The following is an 8,818-nucleotide window of genomic DNA, read 5'->3' as shown; positions in this document are numbered from 1 at the left end:
AGTTCAGCAAGGGCAAGTGCAAAGTCCTGCACTTGGGAAGGAAGAACGATGCTGCAACGCAGCAGGCCAGGCCCTGGCTGCCTGGGATGCAGCTCTGCGGAAAAGGACGTGGGGTCCTGTTGCTCAATGAAGCAGGGCATGAGCCTGCAGCATGCCCTGGCAGCAAGGAAGGGCACCAGCATCCCAGGCTGGACTGACGGGATCAGAACCAGTAGTCTGAAGTGATTATGCCCTCAACTCAGCCCTCGTTAGACCACATCTAGATACTGCATCCACTTTTGGGACCCTAATACAAGACAGACATTTGTAAACTGAGGTGATTTCAGTGGAGTCCTCCAAGACTGTCAGGGGTTGGAGTACTTGGCCTGTGAAGAGAGGCTGGGGGAGCTGCACTTGACCAGCCTGGAGATGAGACATCTTCAGGGGAACCTAATAGCAGCCTTCCAGTAGAGGTGGGGAGGTTTTCAGGAGGATGGAGCCAGGCTCTTCAGGGTGATGCATAATGGAAGGATCAGTGACAACAAGCATGAACTGAAACAAGAGATTTGGATGGGATATAAGGAAAAGCTTTTTACCCTGAGGACAGCTAAGCAGTGGAACAGGTCAGACTAGAGTCTTCCTGAGGTTCCTACCAGTTTGAGTGATCCCTGAACTGCTAGCACTCCCTGCGCACAGAGTTACCAGGGAAGAGGGAGAAATGTTTGAAGTTGGGTGCTGTTCAGTTGGCCTGAATTGGCGCTTTGCAGGGCAGGGGGTGGCAGAAGTGATATGACAGTGACTGGGGCTATGGTTAAACCAGAAGCCACCGGAAAGCTGTCCCTGTGTACTCAGCAAGCCATTCTCTCGGTTCTAGCTGGTGGGACTCCTGAGCTACATAGTGAAGAAAATCATGCAAATCAAAGCAGTGAAAAGGGAGAATCAGAAACTTTTTTTGCTACAACACATGCTTTATGCATCTTTATCTTGCATCCATTTTGTACATGGACTAGGTGCATCATCCTATATTAATCTTCAGCCTGCTCTGGCACTTTGGTGAAAGTAACAGAGAAGAGCAGTGTAACTTTTGCCAAAGTTGCAGTGTGAGTAATGATTCTCCCGGTTGGAGTTCAGTAAACGGAACAGATAGTTCGGTTTTTTTTTTTCCCCCTCACCTTTGTAAGTGTTGCTGGTACAAATTGGCAACAGGATTCTGCCCCAGACATGGCTGCCTGTCAGCATTGGACAAGTTAGAGAACTAATTTTGAATTATGGCAGCTGATTCTCTACCACATTCCTTGCACTGGTGTAATTTCTCTGCCTCAGTCTGCTAAATGGGCAGTGTGGATCTGCAACATGCAGTTTTTCCATCTCTGTGAAAGCTGTAAGAAGAGCAATTAAGAAACTATTTGCTTCCTCTGGGGACAAATCTTCTGAGAGGTATAAAGAGAACATGCTGAATAACTGTTGCCACCAGTAGCCATAGGTCCTGCAGTCAAGAATAAAACTTAAAAATTAAATAGAAAATATCAGGGTCTAAATGTAGAAGCTTTCAGCTAGTTCCTGGGAGTTGGGAGTGACCTTAAGTGAGAATAAGTGACTGACGTTGTGCTTGTGCCTGTGCTTTTGAAGAGGCAAATTCCTTATGTGTGTACCCCTCTAGAGCTTTAGCACTGGTAATCTGGCTCTGTGTCATGTTTAAAAGTGCATCCGGAGTCCACTCTGGTTTCTAGATTAAATCATAGAATCTGAGAGAAAACAGATGGTAAATACTTGTCTTTGTTTCTTTCATATTTGTTATTTTTGTTTTGCTACAAATGTATAGGTATGTTGTCTTACCATGTCAAAGATGTCCTCACTAAACCATGTTCATTGCAATGTCAAGGACTACGTTTTCAGCCAATGATCACTACATCTATGCACATTTATATTTACAAAGGGAGAAAGATGTACATTAGCATTCCATGTAACTATTCCATCCTTTTAAAAAAAAGTTTGGTATTTTAGTATTTTCTGTATATTGAGCCTTCAATTACTGATTAAATGTACCTTATTTATATCAATGTGTTCTCAGTGAAATATTTTTTTCTCCACTGAGAGGGAGGTGGTTTGGTATCATCATTTGTTGGATACAGCTTAAAGGGTATTATTAGGCACTGAAAAAAACAATGGCACTGAAAAAAAACAATGGCACTGAAAAAAACAATAGCACTTCAGGATTCCAGTTGATCTTTTTGTAAAGAACAAGTATAGGGTCTGTAAAGAGAAACTATCCACTGTTCAGATTTATGAAGGTAAAATTTGAGTAATTAACAATAACAGTATATGATTCTTTTAATAAATGATATGTGACATTTAACTGCTACGATACATAGAACACTAACAATTATGTAACAATATATGAAAACTAAACATTAAAAATTATTGTGAATTTGCTAGCTTGGCTACTTTTTGTAAATTGGTGGCCAAAAATGATACATTTTGTGAACTGTTTGAGGTAACTTGTTACAGCCTGTGAAGTGTCACTAGCTTTATGAGTGTGGCCATATGAAGTTAGCATGCTGCAGTCCTATTTGCTCATCTGCTAAGCTCTTTTCTGTGGGTGACTGCAGCACTGATGCAAAATTCACACCCTGCTACAGAATGTAAGTATTGTAACAGTCAGTCTTGGAGTATCACCAGGTTATTTACAGATTTGTTAAACTTCTTTTAAAAATTGTAAGTCTGTCTTTGGTCTCTTCTGGGCATGTCACAACTGGCTAGTTTATTACAGTGGAGATGCAGAGACTTATGTGAGACCTTTCTTTCCCATTACAGGGAACGGAGGAGGAAGATGCTTAGCATTAACATTTGGACCATTAGTTGTTCCTAAAGTAACAGAAATGCAGACTAAGAAAGAGGAAAAGGAGGAGAAAGTGTGAAGGGCAAAAGGATAAGAAGAAATGAGAAAGGTACATTATTTATGGAGATTTTAAATAAACTAGTTGGTAAGAACTTCATGATGCTGTCATGCAAGGGGAAGTGGCAGGTGTGGTGAGTACTGTGATAGCTTCAGAGGCAATTAATTTCTCCTAACAATGTTTCATTGATTTCATGTATTACTGGAAAAATACATACGATGATTTAGCTAGAAGGCCATTTGTAACTTGCAAATGCAGGAGCCTCAATTAAATTGCTTCCCAGCAGCTGGTATGTCAGGACTCTGTTGGAGGCATTTTTGCATCTCCTTCACGCTGTGGAAAGGATCCTCTCTCTCCCTGCATTTTGAGGCAGTCATGAATCCTGAGGCTGTGTCCACTGACCTGCCAGTGCAGGGGCTTCTGCTGCTGCCCTGGATCCCATGGAGGCAAGAAACTGCAGGCTGTGCGGTGCAGATCTGCTCTGCAGCCTTGTGACCTTCCTTCTCTTTCAGCTCCTGCTGGATTTATGCTGAATATATCTGACTTCATACAGAAGAGTTGGGTCTTGAACTACTAAGACATTATCTTTTATCACAATGATTACATCAGTCAGGAGATCAGTATTCACAAGCATTATCCTTTGTGCTCCTGTCCTTTGCATAACAGCAGTATCCTGCTGCTGTTTCCTGCTAGAATACTGCAACAGCTAAGTGAAATGGATATTCAAGCGCTATATTGTGCTAAACCATCCAGAAAGAATGGCCTTTAAGAATACATTTATCCTTGGCTTATATAAACAACCTTCAGCTCAAGAACAGAATTTGACTGTGTCATATTCAGAGGTAAGAATGAGAAAAACCTGATGATGGTGGTGGAAGATTCCACAAAGTTATATTTGACCCACATACAAGCATCTCGGTTGGAAAATACCTGTTGTTGGGTATTTCTTTTGTCAGTCCATTTCACCACAGTTAAGGAGCCTTATTTTTTTTTTTTTGTCTTTTGTAAAGGAACAGAGGGGGAGGTGAGGGGTGAGGCTGGAAGAGTCCCAGACGGTGGGGATGCCCGTTCCTGCTGCTATTAAAGGTTAGCAGTAGGTGCCCCTTTTGAGTGGGACTGGTACTTGCACATGTCCCCATCCCTCCCTGGGTGGCAGCAATAGCAGGATGAAAAGCGGGAGGGAGACGTGCACAGCTGATCTCCCTTTCTTCTGCCACAGGCAAGCACTGCAGCCTTTTAGTCGCACTTGTCTAACACCCAAGGCTGCTTTGCCTGCTGCTCTGACCTGGCTCTGCATTTCATTTATCCAGCTCAAGCTGAACATTATGAATGCCTTTCTCTCTCTCTCTCTCTCTCTCCCCCCCCCCCCCACCCCCCGCTTACCAGATTAGTATTGAAGAATTACTTGTAACGCTTTAAAGTTGAAGAGGAAATTAAATTGATTTTTCAGTACAAATTAGAATGCAGGTTATTAGCAATAGACTTGGCATCAAACGCTGCCTGGACCGGGCTCTTCTGCCTCGCGTTTCCTTGCGTTTTCAATGGTGTTTGTGCTCCCTCTCGTGGCTTGCTCAGCCCGGCACCCGCTGACAGGAGAACAAGTGTGGCCTCCTAAAAACCTGTTTTCATTACACATTTCCCCTGCATGTGGGAAGAGTCAGCGTTTCCTGTCTCTTATATTTTGTTTACATTGCATATACTTCTGTCTTTGAAAAATTACGGGAAATAGATACCTGTAAATAATAGGAAATCTAGCCTGTCACAGTGATAATTTGAGAAGCTTATGGCTTTGCGTGTTCTGGAGAATGCAGCCATATAGAAGGCTGGTTATATAGGCATGGTGCTGGAGCAGCATATGAAAGCGTTTCGAAATCCATTTTTTGCCTTGCTGAAACTTTCTCCAAGTGAAGGTAAAATTCCATCTGTTACTTCTCAAAGCAGCCTGATGTCTGCTCTGAGGCAGAATGAAGTGTATGCACACTGATTAGTCATGCTAGTTTTCACCAGTCTATAGATAGATGATTGAGACTGAGGCCAGGATATAGTGTAGAATTATTAAACCTTACTTAATAGGCTTGCTGCCATCCTCTTCTTCATATTAAGTGAATTTCTGTTATATTAGTGAGCTTCCAGGTGTAGCTAAAATGGGATTTTGTTTCTGGATGGATGGATCTGAGACCAGAAATGAGAAAATACTCTTCATCATCACATATTCCATTGTCTTCATGGTTTATCCAATTGATTGCACCAATACGCATGCCCTCAATACACTGTGCCTTTCATTTGGTTTACTCTGCTGGTGTGAAGTGTGTACTGAGTACATGGGATGGGCCATGATACCTTGAACAGAGTCTGTGCAAATTCCATCTGCAATTACTTTTTTTTCTAAGGCATGCTGAAGCCTTCAGAAAGAGGCACTTACATAATTGGGCAATATTTTCTTTCCTTATGCCAAATACACATTTATTTTAGCACCCTTTCAGTAACATGTCTTCCAGTTGGGTCTTAAGTATGCTTCATGGGCTGTTGAACATGAATTCTAATCGTCCTCCTAGACGTAGAAGTACAGAAGAGGGTTTTTATCCACTTCTGAACCCTCTTTCAGCACTGAGGTCAAAAGATCTTTTGGGTAGATAATGTTAATACAGCATCTATGTACATCACACAATACCAGTCTACACCTCCGTTTCATGTGATGGCTTCTGTTAATCATGGCTCGTGGCTTCATAGAGATAGTTGTAAAATAAGCATTTTCTTTGAACCCATCAGAAAACAGTGAAAGTTTACAAATCACAGAACTATGTATGGTTTTTTGGTTGCCCGAAAGCTTCTAAATGAGGGGATAGTAGGACAGGAGAGGGGGAAAAAAGAGATGTAGGCGTAGGAAGATGTTCTTTTCAGAAATACTAGAACAATGCCAGATGTTTCTTCTAGTGTGAGATGATGGTACCATATGACTAATACACACTTAGGATGTTTAAGAGTATGTAACAGAGTCTAGAGATGCTCAGTAAATAAATAGTTCAAGTAACATAGCTATTTATGGCTACACAAAATAGTCCAGCTCATGAATATTAGATGTATTTAAATTTTAAAGTAAAAGCTTAGATATTGCTGTCTCTCTCCTGCCCTGAAGCAACTTGTATTAAAGTTAATAGCGTGTCTGGTTTCCAGAGAATTGCTATGAAATGCACTGACAGTGGGGAGTATTTGCTCCGATAACTGTATTGAAATAGCTTATTGGAACCTATTGCTGCAATAATGTGTGATAGAATAATAATCATATTTACTTTGAGTTTTCTCTAACTACATTTTATATATCCAGATCAGGGTATTGTTGTAAAAGATACGCAGCTTTTAAAAGAAATTTGGGAGATCGTACACTGCCAATTTCTAAGGTGAAATGAGAAATCAGTGATTAGAAATGGACATGTTGCTGCCTGAAGCAGACAGAACGTTTCCCAGGAACAGTACATCCCAAGCCTTACCTTTTGAACATCATCTCCTAATAACTGGTCCTTGAAACATTACAGAGAGGCATACAAATAACCATGTCTTTCTCGGAAAGATCATGAACAACAACAGAAACTATGTCTAAAATGTCAAATATAGGAAAAGTTGGTAACCATTCTTTATCTAGGCATTTATTATTCTTTGAAATGGAGTTTTTAGATTAACAAAGCATTGCTTTTTCTGAGTGAAGGCCCTTCCATGTTCCTATTTTTTCTGTTTTTCAACCAGTTATAACATTCTTTCATCAAGATTGTGTTTTTTTCTAACAGAAAGGCTCAAATGTGTGGATTCTGGTGAATAAAGAGGGAAGCACAACATACCTGAGTTCTCTACTTTATTGCAAGGAGGTTTATGAAGATAGCATCAACTTGGCGGTGAGGAAAGGGACTGGATTGATATCCACAGATGTTTTTAAGATAATGATGTAAACTGAGACATCATTGGCATGTACTTTAAATCTAATATATCCATAAATTTATTTTGCACATAATACATGGCTATACCCGAACATAAAGGATTAATTGGTCCTAAGAATATGTCAACTTTCATTGGAAACAGCTTGAGATGTGCATCAATTACACAGCAAGACCATTTTTTATCCAAGTATGGTGTCACCCTGCAGAGGGAGCTGTTGGGTTATCAAGCCAAACATGACTATTGTATTTTTCTTGCTGGAGCTGGACTTTTTTTGTGTTCTTGGTTTGTTGTGTGGTTGTTTTTTTGGTTTGGGGTTTGGTTTGTTTTTTGGGTTTTTTTGTGGTGTTGTTGCTGTTTTGTTTTTGGTTTTGTTATTTTTTTACAGTGAGCTTGCACGAATGCCTACAGATTTAGTTTTCTTCAGGCTTTGCTACGTTTTGCAGAAGCTCATCTCTTAAACTGTTTGCCCCTTCTAGAGGTGACAATTACATGCTTAGTGCTTTCTCTACAAATGAAACAGGATAGGAAAAGAGGTCCATCCTGTTCCAGAGTACGAAGGACAATGCTTAATATATATAAAATGCAGCAGATCTCACAAGGGTACAAAGTGTCCAAGTGTCATAGCTGGATATAGAGTGCTCTGTGCAGATGGGAGCAGCATTCTGCTGTGACTGAGGAAAGAATTGAGTTACTTCCATGGGAAAGAAGACTTACCACCAGAGACATGCACAGAGAAGAGATGGTTTTTACTTAACAAAACTTTATTTGTTGCTGTTTCTAGTTTTAATTATACTGTACACCACCAAGGCTAGACTTCCCCAAAAACTGGAAAGCTGCTCTCCTGGTGGTTCTTTGCCAGTCTACGGAGGTGACTGTGTCTGGCATTGCCTCAGATGTTGGCAGTAGACACATGCTGAATTGTGATTATGTCAGATTGACAATTCCTCTTGGGAAGCCAAAGCTGTTCCCTTTGTTGTGGACTCAACTGGAAGACATAGACCTATTCTAAGAGATTTTTAATTGCAAATAGAGCTTCAAGAGGTCTTTTTTGCTACAGCGTCATACCACTTTTAAGTGAACATCCTACCTCTTACTGTCAGATATTCCCTGTTCGGTTAAGGTAGTTATTTTGCTTTCTTTGTAAGCAAATGTGCCACCAAATTAGCAACTCCACTCATTTCAGAACAGTACAAGTCTGAAGAACATAACAAGTAATTTTGCCAAATGTTGTAAGTCCATTTCCTAGTGTATGTGACACTTTTCCCTTGATTTTGGAGCCATTTAGCATCTGTGACCAAGGATGTATCTGTGCTCTGCAGGACTTCCTGTGTTATGACAGAGGCTCACAGTGTCTTTCTTGGTGTCAGAGTGAGTCCAAGGAGAGATGCTGTTCTTCACAGGTCCAAACGTTAGTTGCTTTAGTCAACTGTAAGTTTGTATTGCATAGAAATATTTTTTCTATATTTTCTGGCTTATCCTTGTTCTTTCCCAGTCCTCCTAAAGTCGTGTTCATATCCTTTCTGAAATAGGTCTCTTTTGGCACTTCTACATCCCAGTTTAGATAATATTGGAGAGTTATTTCCTCATTGCATTTTTTTCCTTCTAAAGGAGAACAGAGCATGCTTTAATTTTAAAACCTGCTAGTTTTTCCCTAGCAGATTGTATTTTCAGTCCAAAGTTCTCAAATGTGGCTAAATTTTGGTCAAGTCATAATGAGACTTACTAACTTATAACATCTTTCCCAGTGACACTTTCCCAAATCTAACTTGCTTAAAATTAAGGACAAGGATTGTTAATATTTTCTCAGGCTGAAGAATATACATCAAAGGTCTGAAAAATATGCTGGGGAGGAGAAAATACCAGTGGGATGGGGAGGCCAGGAAGCGATATCACTGCTGCAAACTGTTCTCCCCGTTCCCTTCTCACCCAGTGAAGCACACGCTTCTCCTGCTTCCCCTTCTCCACTGGGTCACTTTCTGTCCCAGGTAAAATTAATAATTCATAAAGGCAGG

The sequence above is a fragment of the Pelecanus crispus genome, chromosome 3, assembly GCF_030463565.1.
Source record: "Pelecanus crispus isolate bPelCri1 chromosome 3, bPelCri1.pri, whole genome shotgun sequence".
Taxonomy (NCBI): Eukaryota; Metazoa; Chordata; class Aves; order Pelecaniformes; family Pelecanidae; genus Pelecanus; species Pelecanus crispus.
Note: the sequence above shows the minus strand (reverse complement) of the source record.